At 41.0% G+C, this 26,139-nt stretch overlaps 1 long non-coding RNA gene across 1 annotated transcript; it reads right to left on the bottom strand.

Annotated features, from left to right (window-relative positions):
- Positions 1-22,867: 22,867 nt before the first annotated feature.
- Positions 22,868-23,663, bottom strand: LOC308298804. Its single transcript, XR_013962738.1, has 3 exons — positions 23,559-23,663; positions 23,242-23,289; positions 22,868-22,989 (listed from the first exon to the last, which is right to left on the bottom strand). It is a non-coding gene; the product is annotated as an uncharacterized lncRNA (long non-coding RNA).
- Positions 23,664-26,139: the final 2,476 nt, after the last annotated feature.

Below are 26,139 nucleotides of genomic sequence, written 5' to 3'. Positions count from 1 at the left end.
AATAGCAAATTTTGTTTATTTGATTCTAATTGAATACCCCAATTATACTAAGATCCCCCGGTCATGGGATCTTAGTATAATTTGTGTTATTCAATTTGAATTGAAAATTTTAAAAAGGGGCAAAATGTGATTATTTTGAATTTGTTGGGAGGACAGAAATCACAAAAATGGATTTTTCTATTTTGGATTTAAATTGAATTATCCAATTATACTAAGATCCCCTGACCTTCGTCTTTGTCATTATTTGATTTGGAACCGACAAAGGAAAAACATCTTGAAAAAGGTATTTCTTAATTTCTTACCCCATTACAACAATCAAAAAATGGGCCAATTTTTCCAATTTTCTAGCCCACAAAAAAATCAGGAAAATGCTTAAAATTTGCTCAATTTTTTGAATGTGTGATTCATATTTTGGCATTATTTGATTTGGAACCGACAAACAAAAAATAGGCCCATTATTCAATTTTCAAGTCCAGGAAAGAAATCGTCATCATGAATGTCACGTGACCACGTGTCAAGTCACATGGTACACAACTTCAAAATAAAAACTGTAGGCTAGGCTAGTCTAACATCCAAGTAATAGGATCAACATGCAGGCAGGCAGGGGGTCCATGAGGGGTTTACAAGGGGGTCCATGGCTGGTTCCCAAAGTGTGGTTTGCGGACCCCCAGGGTTTCTATGGCTGGTTCACAACAGCCTGGTACACGTACAGCCATGGCTGGTTCCCAAAGTGTGGTTCGGGGACCTCTTGAGGTCCATGACGGATTTCCAAGGGGGTCCATGGCTGGTTAGCAATAAATGTGGTTCGGGGACCTCTGGGGGTCCCTGAGGGGTTTCCAAAGGGGTCCATGGCTGGTTAGCAATAAGTGTAATTGCGACCGTAGGTCGCTACTTACTATCACAGCCTGCACAAACTGTCCGTCTGTCTGTCTGTCTGTCCCTCTGTCTGTCACACCTCACACGTCACACTATTGCCCTGCTCATATCTCCGCAACCGTTGGCCCGATCCATGCCAAATTTTGCACACACGCTCCTTGCCTGCCAAACTACAACCTCCAAGGACCCCCGGACCTCCAGGGACCCCCAGGTCCCTGGGGGACCCCCAGATGTAAAAAATGACCAAATATGCAAAAATGACCAAATGACCACCCCAACGGGGCTGCTCACGGGGAATTCCCGGGGACCACCGACTCCTGCTGCTCCAGAACGGATGCCAAAGTGGTGGCGCCCCCAGTGGAGGACCCCCTCCACTGCAGCTCACATAAAATGCCGTAACTCGGGCTAGGAGCGTCCGGGAGAGCCGGGGCCGGTACCTATTCGTCCGCCAAGGCAACGCGGAGACCCCACCCCTCATTTCTCACATGGCCCTCTTCTAGCGCCACCATGAGGCCGATTCTTGCAAAACACATTTTTGGACACTGCTCCTACAGATTTTGCCCTAAAATCACGCACATCGGTACACAGTATGTCTACACATTGCCCACACAACTAGGAACCAATGGCAGTTACAGCCCTCTTTGTGTAAACATGTGACCTACGGTCGCTTATCTCCCGATTAGGGAGTCTTACTGGTTACATGACTGTAGAGATACTGTGCGATTTGTGTGATTTTAGGGCAAAATCTGTAGGAGCAGTGTCCAAAAATGTGTTTAAAAAAATCGGCCTGAAGGTGGCGCTAAATGGGACAGATCCATGTTGATGAGATGAGTGTAGACATACTGTGTACCGATTTGCGTGATTTTAGGGCAAAATATGTAGGAGCAGTGTCTCTGTGTAGCGATTTGCGTGATTTTAGGGCAAAATCTGTAGGAGCAGTGTCCAAAAATGTGTTTTAAAAAATCGGCCTGAAGGTGGCGCTATATGGGACAGATCCATGTTGATGAGATGAGTGTAGACATACTGTGTAGCGATTTGCGTGATTTTAGGGCAAAGATTGTAGGAGCAGTGTCCAAAAATGTGTTTTAAAAAATCGGCCTGAAGGTGGCGCTATATGGGACAGATCCAAGTTGATGACATGAGTGTAGACATACTGTGTACCGATTTGTGTGATTTTAGGGCAAAAATTTTAGGAGCAGTGTCCAAAAATGTGTTTTGCAGAATCGGCCTCATGGTGGCGCTAGAAGAGGGCCATATGAGAAATGAGAGGTGGGGTCTCCGCGCCGCCGAGGCGGACGAATAGGTACCGGCCCCGGCTCTCCCGGTCGCTCCTAGCCCGAGTTAAGGCATTTTATGTGAGCTGCGAGTGGAGGGGGTCCTCCACTGGGGGCGCCACCACTTTTGCATCCGTTCTGGAGCACCAGGAGTCGGTGGTCCCCGGGAATTCCCCGTGAGCAGCCCCGTTGGGGTGGTCTTTTTTGCACATTTGGTCATTTTTTACACCTGGGGGTCCCCCAGGGACCTGGGGGTCCCTGGAGCTCCGGGGGTCCTTCGAGGTTGTAGTTTGGCAGGCAAGGAGTTTGTATGGAAATTTTGGCATGGATCGGGGCAACGGTGGCGGAGATATGAGTAGGGGGAAAGTGTGACGTGTGACGAGTGACGTGACGGAGGGAAGGACAGGCTGACGGCTGGTGGAGGTTTGGATAGTAGAGAGTGTAAAAGTAACTGCGACCTACTACGGTCGCAATTAAACACACTTATTGCTAACCAGCCATGGACCCCCTTGGAAACCCCTCAGGGACCCCCAGAGGTCCCCGAACCACACTTTGAGAACCAGCCATGGACCCCCTTGGAAATCCGTCATGGACCTCCAGAGGTCCCCGAACCACACTTTGGGAACCAGCCATGGCTGTACGTGTACCAGGCTGTTGTGAACCAGCCATAGAAACCCTGGGGGTCCCCAAACCACACTTTGGGAACCAGCCATGGACCCCCTTGTAAACCCCTCATGGACCCCCTGCCTGCCTGCATGTTGATCCTATTACTTGTTGGATGTTAGACTAGCCTACAGCTTTTATTTTGAAGTTGTGTACCATGTGACTTGACACGTGGTCACGTGACATTCATGATGACGATTTCTTTCCTGGACTTGAAAATTGAATAATGGGCCTATTTTTTGTTTGTCGGTTCCAAATCAAATAATGCCAAAATATGAATCACACATTCAAAAAATTGAGCAAATTTTAAGCATTTTCCTGATTTTTTTGTGGGCTAGAAAATTGGAAAAATGGGCCCATTTTTTGATTGTTGTAATGGGGTAAGAAATTAAGAAATACCTTTTTCAAGATGTTTTTCCTTTGTCGGTTCCAAATCAAATAATGACAAAGACGAATCACACATTTAAAAAATTTAAGCATTTTCCTGATTTTTTTGCAAGCTAGAAAATTGGAAAAATTGGTCCATTTTTGATATTCGTAATGTGGTAAAAAATGAAAAATACCTTTTTTAAAGATGTTTTTCCTTTGTCGGTTCCAAATCAAATAATGACAAATATGAATCACACATTTAAAAAATTGAAGCATTTTCCTGATTTTTTTGCAAGCTAGGAAATTGGAAAAATGAACCAATATTTGATTTTATGGGGAGCTAGAAAATTAGAAAATTGAGAGAAAAATGATTTTTTAAAATTGAATTCCTATTGAAAATCTAACGATACTTTAGTACCCTGACCAGTTATGATTTTAACATTTTCATGAAATGCCATCTTGTTGAAACTTTGACAAACTCACCACTTTGGATGTCTGTTGGTGTGACACCTTTTCATTAAAAAAAGCTTAAGTTATTTGAAGTTTTGGTCATATTTCCATGTAGATCTAGGTTGCTTTGTTATAGCTAGCATGCTGTTAGCATGCTAATGTGTACATAGTAGCCTCAAGGTAAACCTAAATGCAGAAAACGTAATATGGTGTGACACTTAATCATAATGGTGTGACATGTCTGCTTGTCACGCCATATGACTTGATTGTCACACCATATGATTTATACTGTATTTAACTACAGATATAACAATAAATAACAAAGTTCCATGTTTCTTTTGTACATTTAAACATTTGTTTTAAACATTTTTACATAAAATGTAATTTAGCTTCATTCAGTGATACTTCAAATTCATCAGACGGAGCAGAAACCCCTTCACAGAAACCTTAACATATTGTTTCAATCTAAACAATATTTTCTCTTTGTCTTAAACTATACATTCCATTTCTTTTGTCAGCTGGAAAATGACAAGTGCTGAGAGAACGAGAAAGTACAGGGAGAAACTAAACAATGACCCAGCAAGGAGAGAGGAGCCAAAGGGGCGAGACTGCATTTTCTACGAAGAGCAGGAGGTTGTCTGTGGCATAGCAGAACCGCAACAAGGCAGCCGGTTTGCTACCCTCACCAAATACGACTGGCTGATGTACAATACAGTCTAAATGTATAATCTAATCTGATCTAATACTTTTGTACTTTCACTCACTGGACTGGACAGTGGACAGTGTTAAGGTAGGACCCGAGACAAAACTAGCGAAAATAGCTGATCTACAAGCTCTCAACACGTTGTGCTGCGAGAGCTTGTCGATCAGCTATTTTCGGAGTTGCGCAACCCAGCACTCTTTAGCTAGTGGAGATGTGGTGTAATGTCATGATTCCTAATTACATTTGTTCAACACAAAATGCTGTGTTCAAGTTCAGGAGACTTCGGAAAAAAGCAATTTACCTGAATGCTGAGTTCTGTTTCCACTAATTGGTGTTAATAAAATGTTGCCTTGGCTCCAAGTGTGGCTATGCGCCTTATTGTCTCTTTAGGATCCTTCTGCCGTGGGCCGGCAGAAGACTTAGGTGTGCGTAGCATTCCTGTGCACATCCTCATCATCCATCTACTACTACAATTCTTTCTTATCCCATGTTAAAGCCCTACAATAATATCCTGTTCAGAAATATTAAGGCCATGTTATCCTGGGTAATTGTTTAATCAATCAGTAAAGTTCAGTACTCACTAATAGGTAGGTTAAAACACAGTTTGCTTTGACACATGAAGATATGATCATACGGTGTGACACTAAATCATTTGGTGTGACATTCCAAATAGTGAAAAATCATACCTTTATTAATGATTAAACCAAAAAAATGTTTATGGATTACATAGAGAATATTATCAGGAAGAGTCACAAATATTTGTGTAATTTTAGAGAAAGTTTTGACAGAATACATTTAAAATATGTTGTAAGATCATGAACATGGGCCTCACACAGAGTGTCGATTATGAAAGAAATATACAGATATAATTAATTTTCAAAAAACTATAGTGGATCACTGGTTAGTTATGATAAAGGACTTTGATAAAGTGAGTAACTTAAGAAAGATGTACTCCATTTTCATTTTATGAACAATTATTTTCATGTCACACCATATGACGATTTTAGGCACAAGTACAACAAACTGCTGAATAAAGTCTGATTCCAATAAAATATCTAAAAACAAAATGTATTTCCATAAGGTTGAGAGTGAGTAGAACAAAAGTAAATAACTTTTATGCCTGCAATTTAAAGTTTTTTTAAAAACAAATTTTTGGGGCGTCACGTCACTGACCCATGTCCCAGCTAAATAAACAGATAAAGTAAAATTGATAATTAAAGGCATTAGTAAGAGTAACTAGACTTACCTGTAATTAGGTGTAGCCTACTTGTATCAACAACCAATTCCTAGCTCTTGTTGATGTCATTTTAGACACAATAAGACCATTCCCAAGATGCAAGCTCTTCTATGGATTACAGTAGAAAATGGAATTAACATGTTAAGTAGCCTTTAATAGCTCGCATACAACAAATTTCAATCTGAAAGAACCTTTATAATGTGTTGGGACACTTAGACATACACTGTTTAAGGTGATCAAAAGGAATAGGCTGAAGCTAAAAAAAAAGCTTATACATGCCTGCAGGTTTAAAATACATTAATGTTATAAAAGTGTTCAAATTTACCATATAAAGAGAATGCAAATAAAAATAAACTGTAATTACAAGCCCCAAATACATCAGCATAATAACAAATCAAAGAGTGCCTGTCCTGCATGTTTAGGATACAGTAATATGTTAAAGGGGTGTACAGGTTCACCATATAAAGAAGTATATGCAAATAAAGGAACATGTGCGTCAAACCCATATATATCAACAATAGCAAATCAAGAATGCCTATCCTACATATTCATGGTTTAAGATACAGTAATATGTTATAAGAGTACGGTATACAAGTTTACCTTCTAAAGAGAATGAAAATGAAATAAAACGTAAATGAAAACCCCAATATATCAGCAGTAGCAGATTAAAGCATTTGTGACCATTTGAGGGATTTAAAATCCCTATGAAGCTATTGCCATTAACACCTATTTAATAAGCATATGTGATTTGACTTTTATACTGTTATAGAGTATTATCTATGTCACTATAATATAAAATATAAAAATAAAAATGAAAATAAAACTCAAAAAGACTAAAATAAAAAGAAGACTATGTTTTACTGTATTTAGCCAGGATATTGGATTTGAGTCTTGTTTAAATTGTAAGAGAATATTACTGTGTTTAATATCATCTGTCAAACTGTTCCAAATCTTTACTCCACAAACTGAAATGCACTCTCTTTCGAGTGGTCTGAGCACTTGCTTGTTTAAAATGTATTTCCAGAATGCTCGCGGGAAGTAGTTTATTACTTGCCTTAAACATTAGTTGAGCAGTTTTGAAATCAACTAAGTCAGCAAGCTTCAATGTACAAGACCTCAAAAATAGATTATTCGTATACTCATAAAACCCTACCTTGTGTACTATTGATTGATTGATTGAAGACTTTATTAGAAGTTTGCATAGGAAAAGGTACAGTTTCATGACGGTACAGTTCACTGGTACAAGGTCTACTAAAAGGAGATCCATGAAAAGACTAAGCTTATTTCCACTGGAAACCATTGAAGTATCTCATATAACATTGAATGACAGACAAATAGAACACAGTACTATGCAGTACATATGTAAAGAAAAACAAAAAAGAAAACAGTAAGTCTAAACAAACAGTATATACAAAGAAGGGGCAGGGGAGGGTAGGGTTGGGCTAGGTTCATTTTTTTTTACCAGTTGCGAACGGCTGCTGCCTGTAAGTGGTTTTTCAGGGCAATTTTAAAGGATGCTAGTGATCCACACTCCTTTATGGCCTTCGGTAAGGCTTTCCACATTTTGGTGGTATAGCAGAAAAACGAGTTTGACCCTTTGTTGGTTTTTACTCTGGGTTGGAAGTGATCTGTGGCGCTGCCTCTGGTGTTATAATTATGGACATCCTTATAGTCAGGTTCACTATGTATTTTCGTTCAAAATTTGTGGGGATTAGTAAAACTATACATTTTTGGAATCTTCAGAGCATGGGGAATCCAGAAATCTTTGTTTGCATTTGCACAGAAACCTGCAAAGCTGCCATTTTGGACGTTCAAAATGGCCGACATAAAATACATAATTTGTGCTATCTTGGCTTCTAGACAACCTAGAAACTTAATTAAACATGCCAATCCTATGTTTTCTGGGTCAAGGAATCAAATGAGTAAATGATGGGTGTAAAATATTCCGGACCCCCACCCCATTTCTGCGGGTTATCTCTTTTGGGACCACCCAGAACAGTACGCCAGCCAGTTAATGTCCAATTTTCATAATATTAGAGTTGTTTTGTAGGTTTTAAAACATCCTGAGTTTGTTTATTACACTTTTAAAGCAGCCAGAATAACCTTTCTGACTTTTGGTTGGTGTCTTTCCTCACCTGGGACCCCCCAGACAGACCCCTGAGCCTATCTCAGTAATTGCTCTGCTCCTGCTCCAGAACAATGTTAAATCAGATCATAATTGAAGCATAGAAGTTGTTGTAGCTGGGCTTTGAAAACAAAAAGGAGCAGTAGCAAATACCAGGGGTCTTCCACAGGGGGTCCGGGACCCCTGGGAGGTCCTCAGAGTTACTACAGGGGGCCCGCCAAATCTTGATGGGATATTTTTTGAAACTTTTTTTGAAACTTTTAACATTTTTAAGTATACGTTTATTAGTATTCTCAGTATTATTTATAACATTTTTTTGTGTTAGACAATACAATACATTCATCAAGGGACATGATTTTGAGGAAGTGCACACACATGAATAGGCCCTGATTACTCAAGTCCTTGCCTCTACTGCTTATGGTGCTTTGTGAGATATATGTGTTTGGTCACCAGACACTGATGTCCTCCTGTTACTTCTCTGAAATTTGCAACAGGTACAAAAAAAAGAATATCGATAAGTTATAGGATGTCACAATGTCAAGGGTTCCTTGGCCTACACAATCTACCTGTTGCTGACTGGGGAAGAACATTTGTTGGAATCTCCAAAGTACATGGGTCAATGCCAACTTGAAGCCTGATGGTGATGACCATGAACCTGCTCTCAACGAAGGCGGTCGCATTTTTCCTTCTCTCCCTCCCTCGTGTGTCTGCACACAAGTCTGTCAATAAGAGCTCTATAATAAAAACATTTTACAGACAGGGTGGACATAAAATATATCAGGCACCCAAAAGCAAGAGTGTAAAAATAGGTCTTAAGCTGTGCTTTACAGCTATCCACAGAGGGTGCCTGTCTTAGGTGTGATGGAAGTTTATTCCAGGCTGTCGGCCCATAGAAACAGAAAGCCGCTTCACCATATTTCTTATAAGTCATTGAGGGCACATCGAGCAGACCTGCAGTAGAAGACCTGAGGGGGCGGTTTGGTTCATATCTAGACAGGCAGTCGACGAGGTACGACGGTGCCAGACCATTAAGAGATTTATAAACAAGTAAGAGAATTTTAAAATCAATCCTAAAACCAACTGGGAGCCAGTGTAACAAGGCTAAAACTGGAGTGATGTGTTCTCTCATCTTAGTTTTAGTTAGCACCCTGCTGCATTTTGGACTAGTTGAAGTCGATCTGTAGTTTTCTTTGGTAGGCCAGAAAAAAGTGCATTGCAATAGTCTAGTCTGGAGAAGACAAAAGCATAGATCAATGTTTTTGCATCATCCAATGACAGATAAGGTGGAAAGGTCCAACTACCCTGCAATTACTCAAATGGGAACTCAGATGCTACCTCCAACTTGTGCTGCACTGTTACCACATATCCTCTGTGCCAACTACGTTACAATGAGGGATAAATCATACCTGTCAAATTGCCCACCAATTGAAGAAAATAGATGGAATTCAGAGAGTGGAGGGTATGTTCCAGTCAGGTGTCTTGCCCTCCCTGCTCCAAAGGCAGTACTTGAGCTCATAATGTGACTGAAAAGCAGTTTGCAAGGGACGTTGCAGCTAGTCAAATAACCTGCTTTTCACTCTATGCTATGGTGGAGACTGTGTCAACACTATTAGGTTGGACATTGAAGATGATGATGATGATGATGAAGATGAATAGATCCTGCATGTCTGAAATTACTGTATTGTAGTGAATCTCTTTGGGCATAATTGACCATGGGCTTTTGGATAGGGTGAGGGTTTTGGGGTGACAATACAAAGAGGTGTGCGTGTTGTGTTGTCAGTGGGTAGTGCAGTGCAATAAATAGACACGTTGTTCTGCACACCCAAAGTAAGTTGCAATACCTTAATCATTGCAATCCCTGCAAAGTACAATACATAACCCAGGATATCTAAAAACATTAAAAGTTTCAAATGTAAAAAAGAAGATCCCATAAAGATTTGGTGGACCCCCATTAGTAACTATGAGGACCCCCCAGGGGTCCCGGACCCCCTGTGGAAGACCCCTGTTATTTGCTACTACTCATTTCTGTTTCCAGAGCCCAGCTACAACTTTTATGCTTCAATTATGATATCATTTAACATTGTTCTGGAGCAGGAGCAGAGCGATTACTGAGATAGGCTCAGGGGTCTGTCTGGGGGGTCCCCGGTGAGGAAAGACCCCAACCAAAAGTCAGAAAGGTTATTCTGGCTGCTTTAAAAGTGTAATAAATGAACTCAGGATGTTTTAAAACCTACAAAACAACACTAATATTATGAAAATTTGACATTAACTGGCTGGCGTACTGTTCTGGGAGGTCCCAAAATAGATAACCCCCAGAAAGGGGGTGGGGGTCCGGAATATTTTACACCCATCATTTACTCATTTGATTCCTTGACCCAGAAAACATAGGATTGGCATGTTTAATTAAGCTTCTAGGTTGTCTAGAATCCAAGATAGCACAAATTATGTATTTTATGTCGGCCATTTTGAACATCCAATATGGCGGCTTTGCAGTTGTCTGTGCAAATGCAAACAAAGATTTTTGGATTCCCCATGCTCTGAAGATTCCAAAAATGTATAGTTTTACAAATCCCCACAAATTTTGAACGAATAAACATTCCTTAACATAGTGAACCGGACTAGTCAGGTTCACTATGTATTTTCGTTCAAAATTTGTGGGGATTAGTAAAACTATACATTTTTGGAATCTTCAGAGCATGGGGAATCCAGAAATCTTTGTTTGCATTTGCACAGAAACCTGCAAAGCTGCCATTTTGGACGTTCAAAATGGCCGACATAAAATACATAATTTGTGCTATCTTGGCTTCTAGACAACCTAGAAACTTAATTAAACATGCCAATCCTATGTTTTCTGGGTCAAGGAATCAAATGAGTAAATGATGGGTGTAAAATATTCCGGACCCCCACCCCATTTCTGCGGGTTATCTCTTTTGGGACCACCCAGAACAGTACGCCAGCCAGTTAATGTCCAATTTTCATAATATTAGAGTTGTTTTGTAGGTTTTAAAACATCCTGAGTTTGTTTATTACACTTTTAAAGCAGCCAGAATAACCTTTCTGACTTTTGGTTGGTGTCTTTCCTCACCTGGGACCCCCCAGACAGACCCCTGAGCCTATCTCAGTAATTGCTCTGCTCCTGCTCCAGAACAATGTTAAATCAGATCATAATTGAAGCATAGAAGTTGTTGTAGCTGGGCTTTGAAAACAAAAAGGAGCAGTAGCAAATACCAGGGGTCTTCCACAGGGGGTCCGGGACCCCTGGGAGGTCCTCAGAGTTACTACAGGGGGCCCGCCAAATCTTGATGGGATATTTTTTGAAACTTTTTTTGAAACTTTTAACATTTTTAAGTATACGTTTATTAGTATTCTCAGTATTATTTATAACATTTTTTTGTGTTAGACAATACAATACATTCATCAAGGGACATGATTTTGAGGAAGTGCACACACATGAATAGGCCCTGATTACTCAAGTCCTTGCCTCTACTGCTTATGGTGCTTTGTGAGATATATGTGTTTGGTCACCAGACACTGATGTCCTCCTGTTACTTCTCTGAAATTTGCAACAGGTACAAAAAAAAGAATATCGATAAGTTATAGGATGTCACAATGTCAAGGGTTCCTTGGCCTACACAATCTACCTGTTGCTGACTGGGGAAGAACATTTGTTGGAATCTCCAAAGTACATGGGTCAATGCCAACTTGAAGCCTGATGGTGATGACCATGAACCTGCTCTCAACGAAGGCGGTCGCATTTTTCCTTCTCTCCCTCCCTCGTGTGTCTGCACACAAGTCTGTCAATAAGAGCTCTATAATAAAAACATTTTACAGACAGGGTGGACATAAAATATATCAGGCACCCAAAAGCAAGAGTGTAAAAATAGGTCTTAAGCTGTGCTTTACAGCTATCCACAGAGGGTGCCTGTCTTAGGTGTGATGGAAGTTTATTCCAGGCTGTCGGCCCATAGAAACAGAAAGCCGCTTCACCATATTTCTTATAAGTCATTGAGGGCACATCGAGCAGACCTGCAGTAGAAGACCTGAGGGGGCGGTTTGGTTCATATCTAGACAGGCAGTCGACGAGGTACGACGGTGCCAGACCATTAAGAGATTTATAAACAACTCGTACTCGTACTCGTACTCGTCTTCTTCCGCTTTTCCGGTCAGGGTCCGGGTCGCGGGGGCAGTATCCTCAGCAGGGAAGCCCAGACAGTCCTCTCCCCAGCCACTTCCACCAGCTCCTCCGGGGGGATCCCGAGGCGTTCCCAGGCCAGCTGAGAGATATAATCTCTCCAGCGTGTTCTGGGTCGACCCCGAGGTCTCCTCCCGGTTGGACGTGCCCGAAACACTTCCCCAGGGAAGCGTCCGGGAGGCATCCTAACCAGATGCCCGACCCACCTCAACTGGCTCCTCTCGACGTGTAGGAGCAGCGGCTCTACTCCGAGTCCCTCCCGGATGTCTGAGTTCCTCACCCTATCTCTAAGGCTTAGTCCAGACACCCTGCGGAGGAAACTCATTTCGGCCGCTTGTACTCGCGACCTCATTCTTTCGGTCATTACCCAAAGCTCATGACCATAGGTGAGGATTGGGACGTAGACTGACCGGTAAATCGAGAGCTTTGCCTTGCGGCTCAGCTCTCTTTTCACCACAACGGACCGGTGCAGCGTCCGCATTACTGCGGACGCTGCCCCGATCCGCCTGTCAATCTCCCGCTCCCTCCTTCCATCACTCGTGAACAAGATCCCGAGGTACTTGAACTCCTCCACTTGAAGCAGGGCCACCTCCCCGACCTGGAGTGGGCACTCCACCCTTTTCCGGCTGAGAACCATAGCCTCGGACTTGGAGGTGCTGATCCTCATCCCGGCCGCTTCACACTCGGCGGCGAACCGCCCCAGGGAGAGCTGGAGGTCGTTGCTCGAAGCAGCAAAGAGGATCACATCATCCGCAAAAAGCAGGGATGAGATCCTCCCGCCACCGAACTCGACACCCTCCGCCCCCCGGCTGCGCCTAGAAATTCTGTCCATAAAAATTATGAACAGAACCGGTGACAAAGGGCAGCCTTGGCGGAGTCCAACTCCCACCGGAAACAGGTCCGACTTACTGCCGGCTACACGGACCAGACTCACACTCCTTTTTATAAACAAGTAAGAGAATTTTAAAATCAATCCTAAAACCAACTGGGAGCCAGTGTAACAAGGCTAAAACTGGAGTGATGTGTTCTCTCATCTTAGTTTTAGTTAGCACCCTGCTGCATTTTGGACTAGTTGAAGTCGATCTGTAGTTTTCTTTGGTAGGCCAGAAAAAAGTGCATTGCAATAGTCTAGTCTGGAGAAGACAAAAGCATAGATCAATGTTTTTGCATCATCCAATGACAGATAAGGTGGAAAGGTCCAACTACCCTGCAATTACTCAAATGGGAACTCAGATGCTACCTCCAACTTGTGCTGCACTGTTACCACATATCCTCTGTGCCAACTACGTTACAATGAGGGATAAATCATACCTGTCAAATTGCCCACCAATTGAAGAAAATAGATGGAATTCAGAGAGTGGAGGGTATGTTCCAGTCAGGTGTCTTGCCCTCCCTGCTCCAAAGGCAGTACTTGAGCTCATAATGTGACTGAAAAGCAGTTTGCAAGGGACGTTGCAGCTAGTCAAATAACCTGCTTTTCACTCTATGCTATGGTGGAGACTGTGTCAACACTATTAGGTTGGACATTGAAGATGATGATGATGATGATGAAGATGAATAGATCCTGCATGTCTGAAATTACTGTATTGTAGTGAATCTCTTTGGGCATAATTGACCATGGGCTTTTGGATAGGGTGAGGGTTTTGGGGTGACAATACAAAGAGGTGTGCGTGTTGTGTTGTCAGTGGGTAGTGCAGTGCAATAAATAGACACGTTGTTCTGCACACCCAAAGTAAGTTGCAATACCTTAATCATTGCAATCCCTGCAAAGTACAATACATAACCCAGGATATCTAAAAACATTCAAAGTTTCAAATGTAAAAAAGAAGATCCCATAAAGATTTGGTGGACCCCCATTAGTAACTATGAGGACCCCCCAGGGGTCCCGGACCCCCTGTGGAAGACCCCTGTTATTTGCTACTACTCATTTCTGTTTCCAGAGCCCAGCTACAACTTTTATGCTTCAATTATGATATCATTTAACATTGTTCTGGAGCAGGAGCAGAGCGATTACTGAGATAGGCTCAGGGGTCTGTCTGGGGGGTCCCCGGTGAGGAAAGACCCCAACCAAAAGTCAGAAAGGTTATTCTGGCTGCTTTAAAAGTGTAATAAATGAACTCAGGATGTTTTAAAACCTACAAAACAACACTAATATTATGAAAATTTGACATTAACTGGCTGGCGTACTGTTCTGGGAGGTCCCAAAATAGATAACCCCCAGAAAGGGGGTGGGGGTCCGGAATATTTTACACCCATCATTTACTCATTTGATTCCTTGACCCAGAAAACATAGGATTGGCATGTTTAATTAAGCTTCTAGGTTGTCTAGAATCCAAGATAGCACAAATTATGTATTTTATGTCGGCCATTTTGAACATCCAATATGGCGGCTTTGCAGTTGTCTGTGCAAATGCAAACAAAGATTTTTGGATTCCCCATGCTCTGAAGATTCCAAAAATGTATAGTTTTACAAATCCCCACAAATTTTGAACGAATAAACATTCCTTAACATAGTGAACCGGACTATTAATGTTTATAAAGTATTTTGACAGGTACTTGGGTATCATAGTGGTGTAGTGTATCTTGTACACCAGGCCCATTGCAAGTTGCTGTACTCTATCATCTACTCTGAGCCACCCCACTCTTAACTGGTGTGTAGCGGTGAGGTGAGTCTGATAGGGAAGGTGAAGCAGAACCCTAATTAGTTTATTTTGGGCTGTTTGGAGTTTTGTTTTCAGGGCTTGTGGGGCGTCACGATACCATACGTGGACTCCGTAGTCAAAGAGGGGCTGGATTATTGCACCAGCTATGGTCTTCAGTGTGTTGAAATTGACCATTGGGGCGATCCTCTGTAGGAAACGAGTTCGTTGATTGATTTTATTTATTACTTTAGAAGTCATCTTTTCACTGGAAAGATTAGCTTCAAGGATACATCCTAAGTAAGAGATTTCGTTTTTTCGTGTTATGACCTTATCACCCACTTTGATTGTGAAGTTATCGACTTTTTTGAGGTTATGATTTGATCCAAAGAGGATGGACTCAGTTTTACCCAGGTGAATTGATAATTTGTTGTCATTAAGCCATGTGCAGATCTTACTTAGTTCAGAGTTAAGTGTCCTTTCAACCTGCAAGTGGTCCTTGCTCGAGACTAGGAGAGCCGAGTCATCCGCGAACAGGAACAGGTTGCAGTCACAAACAGATGCCATGTCGTTCACGTATATTAGGAACAACAGAGGTCCCAGTATGCTACCTTGAGGAACACCACAGCTTACTGGGAGGGGGGGGGGGACAGGGTACCGTTAATCTCCACCACCTGTTCCCTCCCCACCAGGTAAGACTGCATCCAACTCACTGCTGCGCTGTCAAGACCTATGGCTTTTAGTTTCTCAATCAGAATAGAATGATTTACGGTGTCAAATGCCTTCTGGAGGTCCATCATGACCATGCCGCTATATTTGCCGTCATCCGCTTCGCTTTGATTTGGTCAGTCAAATAGAGAAGGCATGTGTCAGTGGAATGAGATTTTCTGAATCCAGATTGGAACTCGTAAATCAGATTATTCTCATCGAGATATCTTGCTATCTGTTCGTAGACAATTTTCTCCATGACTTTGGATATGGAGCTAAGAATGGAAACGGGACGGTAGTTTCCAGGGTCTAGTTTGCTACCTTTTTTATGCAGGGGGGTTACTTTTGCTAGTTTGAAGTCCTGTGGGACATGACCCTGTTCGATGGAAAGGTTAATTATGTGGGTAATGATTGGAGCAATGGTGGCGGCTGAATCTCTGAGAAATCTAGCTGGAATTATATCAAGGCCAGTGGCCTTGTGTTGAGGTAGGGCGCTCAGTTTTTTCTTATTGCTCTCTTCTCTTTTGTATTATGGATAATGGATGAAGGTTACTACTGTAAGTATTTCCCCACACCTCCAAACAGTAGGACAGATATGGTAGTATAAGCGAATATATTGTACAAGGTAAGCAGACATATAATTTTGAACATCCCTTGTTTTTTACCTAGGACACCAACACTCCTTGCCACTTTAGCACGCACATACAGTACTTTATATGGGATTACCTTGCCCTGGCGAATGTACTTTTTCCCCTTCTTTTTGACTATGCTTGTACTGTTGTTAATTTTTGAATATAATAAAATATTCAATAAATCAAGCCAGATCCTCACATGGACTCAAATGGACCTGTAATTTTGTATTCCGTGTGAAAAGCAAACATTCTTTCACTGCCTTCTGGTAATAATGTATAATAATGTTAAAGTTAATGTTAATCAAAAGGTGAAGTAAGGTACTCTTTTGGTTAAAATTACAATAATGTTGTGAAAAAGGTTAAAGCTCTATGTTGAGCCACACTGTTACGATGAATTGAGTACAAAGGACCCCAATGGAAACAAGTCTTTCATGGATTTAAAATCCTCAGCAGACCTTGTATTGAACTGTAATTTTCTGTACCTTTTTGCAAAATACCTGCAGAAGCCATTGCACTGCCTCTGTTTGTTAGATTATAGTCATTATTTTCATTATCATATTTGTGTTTATTTAGTATATTTGGCATTATTAGTTGTATTAGTTTGATATTGGTTAATTAATTTTGGGCACCAAGGGCACACCTCTCCCAGGCCTGGCTGATTGACAGCAAGGGCATATAGGCCTGATGAGGTGATGGGACTTTTTTTTTGCCAGCAAGACAGAAGCTGAACCTGTTTGTACCAATGCACTTCGTAGATAAGTAAACTATATGCAAAGAAAAGTTCAACCTGTGGACAATGTGTTCAACCTAAGTCTGGGTGTAGCAGTGGGCTTGGAGGACGTTTGTTTAGAGCCGACAAACTGCACTTAGAATACTGATAAAGTATTCAATCAATATTATATCAATCTGGCTAACCATCGTTAAATAAAAGGGAACGCCCACTCTTTTTGTTCCTCTTCCTCAGAGTCTGTCTAATATATTAGACCCCATCTTGTTCAATCTCATGTTATGTGCTTTCGATCTTATAAACGATTATTCTAATATCCTCAGACCGTTTGTGTAGATAATAACGCTAGATTAACATCTTACTTATATAGTCCTTATTATTACTGATACCGTTTGATCTGAATAAAATGTAAATAAAAAGAATAGCACTTGATGGTTCTCATAAATACAAGTTTTCCCCACCTTATGCAGTGTGCCAAACACCCCAGCGCCCAGGACTTGACTCTTCTTCAGCTCTGGGGCCCTCAGGATGCGGGTGTGAACCTTAGCCTTAACTCATAATGTAATAATGGCTCATGATGTAATAAATTCACAGGGCTCCTCATAATATGGGTATAATACAATTATTTCATCTCTTGTCCCTAGTGGACTCGTTTGGGGAAGAGTCCCTTTGTCCAAGTCAAGACTGAATAAGACAGAGTCAATGACAATTCGGACTTGAGACCTGACTCAAGACAAGTCATTGACTTGAGTACTTAAAGCTATACTGTGTAAGTTGCTAAACTAGTGGTCAGTCGCGGTATTGCTTTTATCAGCCGTTTTTCGCCCGGAGTCGTCGCGGACCACCGCCGCGGACCACCGGAGCGGCACCGCAAACCACCGCGACCGATACGATTCCATAGAGTGGTAGAACGTAATTTTCTGAGCAGGATTTGGGGATTAAGAGGTTAAGAATCCTTCACTATGGTAAACACTGTAGCTGAGGGAAGCTACTTCCTGAACAGACGCAGCACACGCTGTGGATTGGCCGGTAGTGTATCATGTGTGTATGATCTGCGATGTGATTGGCCAACGTATACACAACGTATAGATGATGCAGATTACGTCATTTTGCCGCGAAATTCTACCCCCCTCTCGGCTCATAGAAAACATATAAAGAGAAGGCTTCAGAAGCTGAAAATAACGGAGTGGGTGTTCTAAAACTTTAGCGATTTAACATTTAGGACAATTTTAAGATTTGTTTTATAAAAAAAGTTACATGGTATAACTTTAAATACTAGTGTGGATACGCTGGTGTTTCTTCAGGGAACGTGACGTGGGGAAACTCTTGTCGCAATGTTCACAGTGGAAAGGTTTTTCTCCAGTATGGACATACTGGTGTGTTTTGAGGGAACGTGACTGAGTGAAACTCTTGTTACAAAGTTTACAAATGAAAGGTTGTTCCCCAGTGTGGACACGCTGGTGTGTCTTCAGGGAATCAGAATTGCTGAAACTCTCGGCGCAATAATCACAAAGGAAAGGTTTTTCTCCAGTGTGGACACGCTGGTGTGTCTTCAGGTGACCTGACTCTCTGAAACTCTTGTCGCAATGTTTACAGTGGAAAGGTTTTTCTCCAGTGTGGGTACGCTGATGTTTCCTCAGTTCAGATGCAAAAATGAAACCTTTGTCGCAATGTTCACAGTGGAAAGGGTTTTCTCCAGTATGGACGTACTGGTGTTTCTTCAGGGAACGTGACTCTCTGAAACTCTCGTTACAATGTTTACATTTGAAAGGTTTTTCTGCAGTGTGGACACGCTGGTGTATCTTCATTTGAGTTGACTGATTGAAACTCTTGTCACAATGTTTACATTTGAATGGTTTTTCTCCAGTTTGGATGCGCTGGTGTCTGTTCAGGGAACCTGACTGACTGAAACTCTTGTCGCAATGTTCACAGTGGAAAGGTTTTTCTCCAATGTGGACATTCTGGTGTTTCTTCAGTTCATAAGATGTGAAACTCTTGTCACAAAGTTTACATTTGAATGTTTTTTCTCCAGTGTGTAAACGCTGGTGTACCTTCATGTGAAATGACCGAGTGAAACTCTTGTTGCAATGTTTACATTGAAAAGGTTTTTCTCCAGTGTGGACACGCTGGTGTATCTTCAGGACAAATGGTCTACTGAAACTCTTGTCACAATGTTTACACTGGAAAGGACTTTCTCCAGTGTGGACAAACTGGTGTGTCTTCAGGAAACGTGACTGTCTGAAACCCTTGTCACAATGTTTACACTTGAAAGTTTTTTCTCCAGTGTGGACACGCCGGTGTGTCTTCAGACTATATGTACATCTGAAACTCTCATTACAATGTTTACACTGGAAAGGTTCTCCACGTTGGTGCATCTTCAGGTCAGATGGCCAACGGAATTTCTTGTCACAGTGTTCACATTGATTCTCTCCTTTTGGTTGATGACCAGAGGATCTCGGTCCATCAGTGTCTCCTCGTTTATGGCTGGTTGTTGAGCTGGTGGTTTTCTCACAGGCTGCTGAGTTGATGTGTCCATCCTGAGATGTGAGGGTGTATGGACTCTCAGAACAGAAGACCTTGGTCTGAGAAGGCTGGGACGTCACTCCTGAGAGAGAGAGAAAGGAGAGGGAGGGGGAGGTTAAAAGGGTGTGTACAGATAGATTGAAAAGATTCCATCATCAAAAAAGTCCCTTATTTAGGAGCCATACAGCTTCCCTGTTGATATTTCCCTCCTCTCTCTCTCTTGTTTAAAGGGGAGAACCACCCATTTACAATATTGACCTATGTTATTAATAACCCCCCCCCCCTCCCTCCTGTGTTGCCTAGGACTGCAGGATTTACTTTGCAAGCCATTTCCACATAACTCAAACAGGTGCGTACGCAGTGTTAGGCGGACTAGGCTACCGCCTACCAACTGAGATCTGATCTAGCCTAAATTAGAAAATAGACGACCTTTGCCGGATGTCACTCCCCATCTCTGCCCCCATTTCCTGTCAGTCTACTGTCCTATCAAATAAAGGCATAAAAGCCCCCCAAAAAAATCCTTAGAAAATGGGTGGTTCTCCCCTTTAAGGCCAATTTTCCCCACACAAGTAGGTCATGTGTTTAACACTGACTAACCTCCACAGGTCTCCTCACAATGATCACTGTCATCAGTGAATTCAGTGTCAGATTCAAGTTTAACTTCAACTTCGGCACAGTGTGAAGGGATGTCTTTGACATCGACTTCACTTTTCACTACTAGTAATGTCAACATTGACCCATCAGGCTCCTCTGGTTCTTGAAGTAGCTCCTCCTGTTCTTCTTTAACGCGTGGAGGCACAATCAGGATATCTAGGAGCATAAAAACAACATGACAGTTTACAGTTTACAGTTTACAGTTTAGGCATTTAGCAGACGCTTTTAATCCAAAGCGACTTACAATAAGCAGATAATAGTCAACAGTCAACTCTGGATTCCTGAGCGTAAATACTAGGGATGTTAATTGACGCATTATTTGTGAATCGACGCCTCGATCGACTTTTTCCCTTTTTTTCCCGCCAAGCAGCAGCTGAGAGTAGATTACAAAGTTACAATACTTTAAGCAACACAACTTATGCAGCTGCACCCATCAGAACTTGCATCAAAGCCCTAATAATAATTATAATAAATAATTGCTCTTCCTTGCGTTAGCATGGAATCTGTTCTCTAGAGACTAGAAGCAGAGTGACAAAGTCCATGGAACGTAGTGGGAGCGCTCTGGCTGGCACCCGAGGCTACTATCAAATGTGGAGCTTTGGTCTGCCTCACTCTCCCTCCCCGACCGCATCCACGGGTGTGTCGCATTAACGACGAGTAGTGTATTTTGTGTTGTGTTTTATTGTCAATCTTGACAAAATCACTGGACACGAGGCGACGCTGCCATTAACAAGCAAGCTTTCGTGTCAAGCATGCATGCAAAGGCAGGTTCGAGGTAAACAAAACACATCCAGTCAGCACGCACTGCTATGACGCGCGCATCAGACCAGTCCAGCAGTGTTTCTCAACCAGTAGTCCGCGGCCCTGCGATGCGTATGCATGCACAACACAGACATGCACTCGTCTCCGACAGACACACACCAGTCATCGCAAAATTGGAAAACATTAACGCTTATAATGTTTTTGAACAAGCGATTAAAACATTTTTGGGGAAAACTTTTTTTCTAAAACTTTAAAAAATAATAATAATAAAAAGTAAAACATTTTTTTTCTTCGACTCATACTTTTTAAGTCGTGGTGAGCATGAGTCGATTTTCAAGTCGATTTTTCACATCCCTAGTAAATACCATTTTCCATCCTCCTACTTAAGGTGCACTGCCACAGAAATATAAAATATCTTTCTAGCGCTTGAATCGTGTCATATTGGTCGCTGGGTGTTGTGAAGGCAAAAAAAAAGTCTTCATTTGCATGATCATCTAATCACCTCTCCATGCTGTCAATTACTACACATACTATGCATGAAAACAGTAAAGTATTCTAATAAAGCTTTAATACAGCAGTTGTATGCCTGAAAATAAGAAAGCTTCAGCAAGACTAAAATAAACTCAAAAGGAAAGGAAACTTGAGTTTGGTCAATTATATCTCCCCTATAATACCAAAATGAATTGTGTTTTATGTCATTTTTATCGTTGATTTGTCACCTTTACAACAAGGTACAGCTTGTAAGCATTGGGCATTCGAGCTACACAGCAAAACGTGTGGGTAGCGCCGACCAAAGTTTTGCCAAATGGCTAGCAATACTGTTCTGCTGGCATTTACTCGTTTTGGGCTTCCCAGACACTGAGCTTATCATTAACAAAGTGTTAAAATGGCCAATATGTGTTTTTTTCCCCCCTTTAATACTGTGAGAGAGTTCAATCAATCAATGAACCAAGCAACAAAGGTGATGACCAAAAGAACAGTGCAGGCCTAACAGGTCATTTTGACAATTTTTGGAGGGGCGCTACACTCTCAAAAAGGATGTGTTAAAAATAACACAACATGTGTTATTTCTTAACACATCCATGTGTCTAGATAAGGACAACATACAATGTGTTGTTTTAACACCTGATTTTGTGTTGACAGATTTTACACATGTTGTGTGTTAAATGTGTCAACACACCGATATGTGTTAAGATTACACAAAGATAACACAGAGCTGTGTTGTTTTCTTTGCACATTAAGTGTGTTATTTTATGACATTTTACACATAGCTGTGTTAATGTTTTTTTTATACAATTTTACACAATAGTGTGTTCTTTTATGAATTTTTTAACATAGCTGTGTTAATGTTTTTTTTATACAATCTTACACATTAGTGTGTTATTTTATGAAATTTGACACTTAGCTACATGTGTTAAATGTCTTTTACACAATTTTACACAAAAGTGTGTTATTTTACAAAATGTTACACAGCTGTAGGCCTACTTACTACTAAATACTAAAATGCTCACAAAAAGAACAAACAATTGCTTGACATTCAAGTACCGGTAACATTTATTCAAATGTATTTTACTTTCAGATGTTTTCTTTTTTTTTAAACAAACATAGTCAGTGCAAACTCTTACTTTTTATTTAACAAACTCATTGTAGTGTAAACTCCTGAAATGCACAATATGACTTGGTTTATAAAAGTATAATGGTTCATAAAAGTAAACAATTGAATATATTGACACTCACTCTTTCCTTTAACAAACTCAGTTGTAGTGCAAGTCCAAGTCCAAGTTCTAACCAAGTGCAAACTCTTGAAATACACAATAGGAAATTCAGGTTTATAAGAGTAAACATCAGAATTGAGACAACTCAGCATTCCGCTCCACCATATAAGAATACAGACGATCGGAGTGTTTCACAGATACAATTTGAATAAAAATGAATCACCTCATCCTTTTCACAATTTGGAAACATAATCTCCCCAAAGAGGTGCTCTCCTCTCAGGTCACAGTTCAAATCAAGAACACAACCAGTTCTGACAGTGTGTTTTCAGAAATCTCTGAAAACATGTTGTGCATTTTCAAAATCCTGCCTCAAAGATTGGACAGTGGCATCATCATTTGATATAGATTATCTATTAAGCAAAGATGTTTTATGCTTTAACAATGATCATCCATATGAGTGTCCATTTCCCAGTCCAAATTAGTTTCTCAGTGTCCTGGTCAGAGGATGTTTCTGCGTCATCTTGTGCTGACCCATTACTTACATGGACCATGTGTTCAGCCTTCAGCGTGTTCTGGGTGTTCAACAAGAGAGTCATCTTGAAGTGGGAGGGTGACATCCTTAGCCACTCTGATGTACTGTCTGGGCCGCTGTACTGGGGTGTCTCAAACACACAAGCTTTGGCTGGATGGCTCCTACTGCGATTGACCACTTTGACAGGCTGCACCGGCACTCAGCTGTCCTTTAAAAGAAATAAATATCACTGCTTGAACAAGAGCAATGCTAATGAGTTTGGGTGTTCAGTCATACCAAGGAAGCTTGCACAATGTCAGTGAGGCACAAGATATCAGATGTGCATTCATAAGCAAAATATTAAATACAAATCATACAGTTAGGGTTTATATAGACTAGAGTGATGAAGCAATACTGTTTTCACTGATATCAGCCCAATATGTGATATTATTGTACCTATGCATCTCTCTCAGACACATACCTCCCTTTGAACACTTGGACCAGGTGCAACATGAGTCCATGGTTGATCCTTAAAAAGAAACAGAGCCATGTAAATCACAACAATGTGTTTACAGCTGTACAAAAGTACTTAAGTAGCTTATCACACTCAAAACATGATGCTTCCATGAGCAAAATTGTCTATGCTGTGATTTAAGCTAGCTGTGCTAGTAACCACAGAAATGCTAACCACAAAAAGCTGTTCTTAAATAAGCTTAAACCTTATAGGCTACATTGCAAAACAGCAGTTGGGCATTTAACATAATAATGATTTTAATAAAACGTTTTTATATTTCTTACCGTGTCTGTGAAGATATTACTGCAGCTTCTCCAGCTGTTCTTGTGGTGGTGGACAAAAAGCTGAAAACCCTTCACCAACGGTTGTGGTGGGTGGAGCCCCAAAAGATAACACATGTTGTGATAAAGTCATGTGATGACCAGAGCCATACTGGTGATGACTACCTTATGTGTTAAAATTCGTATTTAACACAAAGAGTGTGTCTAGGATACTAACACAAAATTGGTAAATGTAACACGTGTTGCGTTAAAGTCACGTGATGACTATCTTATGTGTTAAAATAGGAATTAACACAAAGAGTGTGTCTAGGATTTTAACACATGATTGGTAAATGTAACATAACACATGTTAGAATATTTTAACACAAAAATTGTGTAAGATTTTAACACATCTGTTTTAAGAGTGTACCCACACGTTTGGCTGTGTTGCTCATTCCACGAATGCCAGATCCTCACAAGCTGTACCACATTGTAAAGGTGACAAATCAACCATTTGGAATAATTAAACAGGGGATATAATGAACTGAATGTTGGGAAATTTTGGGTTGGCGCTAACCACATGTTTGGCTGTGATGCTCATTTCACGAATGACCGATGCTTACGAACTGTACCTCGTTGTAAAGGTGACGAATCAACGATAAAAATGATATAAAACACAATACAAATTGGTATTATTAAAGGGGAGGTATAATGGACCGAAGTCAAATTTCCTTTCTTTTTGTGCTGAGTTTCTGTAGATAATTTCTTACACAACAACTTTAATGTGCAAAGGCTGAAGTGATGGAGAAGCGAACATTGCCTCTGTTGCCATTTTTCAGTTAGAGTGAAGAGTACCGAAGCGACGAAACGCTTCCTTCGCCTCTTTTTGACCACTTGATGAAACGCCGCGCCGAGTCGCGTCTTTGCATTGACAGAACAACTATTTTATTTTCTGTGGGAACGCACCTTTAGAATGACTAAACAAGTAAAGTTACTAGTTACAGGTTATTACGGGTGTTTGAAACTGAAGTAATGACAAATCTGGCTTTAACGTTTTAGGATGATTTTTAACAAAATACATATACTGTCAACACAGCAAGAATTCAATTTCAATCATGAAATTATAAAACAATATTAAAACATAATTTTGTACACGTTGTGAGCTTGTGACACGATGTCCCCCCCTGCATAGGGATGCTAGGGTTCAAGTGGTTAAACTTACTGAAGTGTTGGTGGTCTTCAGGTTCTTCCTGTTTAATAGAAACGTCCCTGGCTGAGTCTGGAGAGTTCATCTTCACCTGCAGTCTGGACTCCACACATTTTTTCTGTGCACAATTTCACGCTTTAAGTCAAAATTGCACGGAATTAGCATTTGCTCCCCTCTTAAGCCCCAGGGGGGTCCAGGGGAAAAATCCGCCTAAAATGTATGCCCAAATTGGAACAGTTGTGGACACAAAACTACAATGATTGTGGCTGATCTTGTCCCACCAAATGTCAGCTAACCCCTGAAAATTCACAAATGCAGTGTAAAACATCACATTTCTCTTACCAAATTGTCCTGCTGTGATCATTTAGCTAGGAAAAGATGATTGAAAAAGACCTCCGCCTATGGAAAATGTGCCTTCTGAATAGGGAATGAGCCTCAAGACCTCATTGAAAACATATTTATTGAATAGAGAAATTGTTCATCAAGGTGTCATCAATTGATAGGCAAAATTGTATGAATATATTCCAAACTATGTAAACTCTACAGATGTTTTAGTGAGAGTAGTGCTGTAATATTAGTAATGTTAAAGTATAGGGTGAAAAATGATAAAAAAGAGTAACAATAAGTAGTAATAATACTGTAATATGAGTAATGTATGGATGAAAAGTACAATGGCAGCTGATTACTATGCTGTAGGACCACTGTAACAATAATCAACAATGAAATTGTAGTTTGATTTGGTCTCTATTGATTTATTGACATTTATTGACAGCTGTTCAGAGGTCAACACCTTTTGCCCCCGCCGGCGGGGGCAATGGGGTTCAAGAGGTTAAATGTTAAGAATAAGCAAATAATGATCTAAACTAAAATGAATGAGATGAAAGTAGCCCATCTGCTTTTAATGTTTCTGCAGCCATACTTTCTTATACGTCCATCCCACCCGACCAAAATATACACCCCCTAGCCTTCTACCAAGTATATATTACTATAAGAATCCTCACCAACACTAACTGCAGAGCACACAACCCTGGTGTTAGCCTCACTTCACTGGCTACCTATTAAAAGCTAGAATAGATTTTAAAATACTTTTGATTACATATAAAGCGTTGCATGGGCTGGCCCCGCTTTACATTATTGACCTATTGCCTCCTAAACCCTCTCTTAGAGGATCGCTTACTTAGATCCTCTAACAAGTGCCTTCTGGAAGTCCCTGTGTCCAATCTTAAGACGAAGGGAGATCGGGCCTTCGCAGTGGTGGCTCCTACTTTGTGGAACACCTTACCTTTGCCATTAAAAACTACTGTCAGTCGACAGTTTTAAACATATGCTGAAAACACATCTGTTTCAAATCAATTTTACTTCATGATGTTTTTACTGGCCTCATTGTTCAGGTCATTG

The sequence above is a fragment of the Nannobrachium achirus genome (genome assembly GCF_963921795.1).
Source record: "Nannobrachium achirus genome assembly, chromosome: 15".
NCBI classification, from domain to species: domain Eukaryota; kingdom Metazoa; phylum Chordata; class Actinopteri; order Myctophiformes; family Myctophidae; genus Nannobrachium; species Nannobrachium achirus.
Note: the sequence above shows the minus strand (reverse complement) of the source record. Positions and strands in the feature narration are given on the sequence as shown.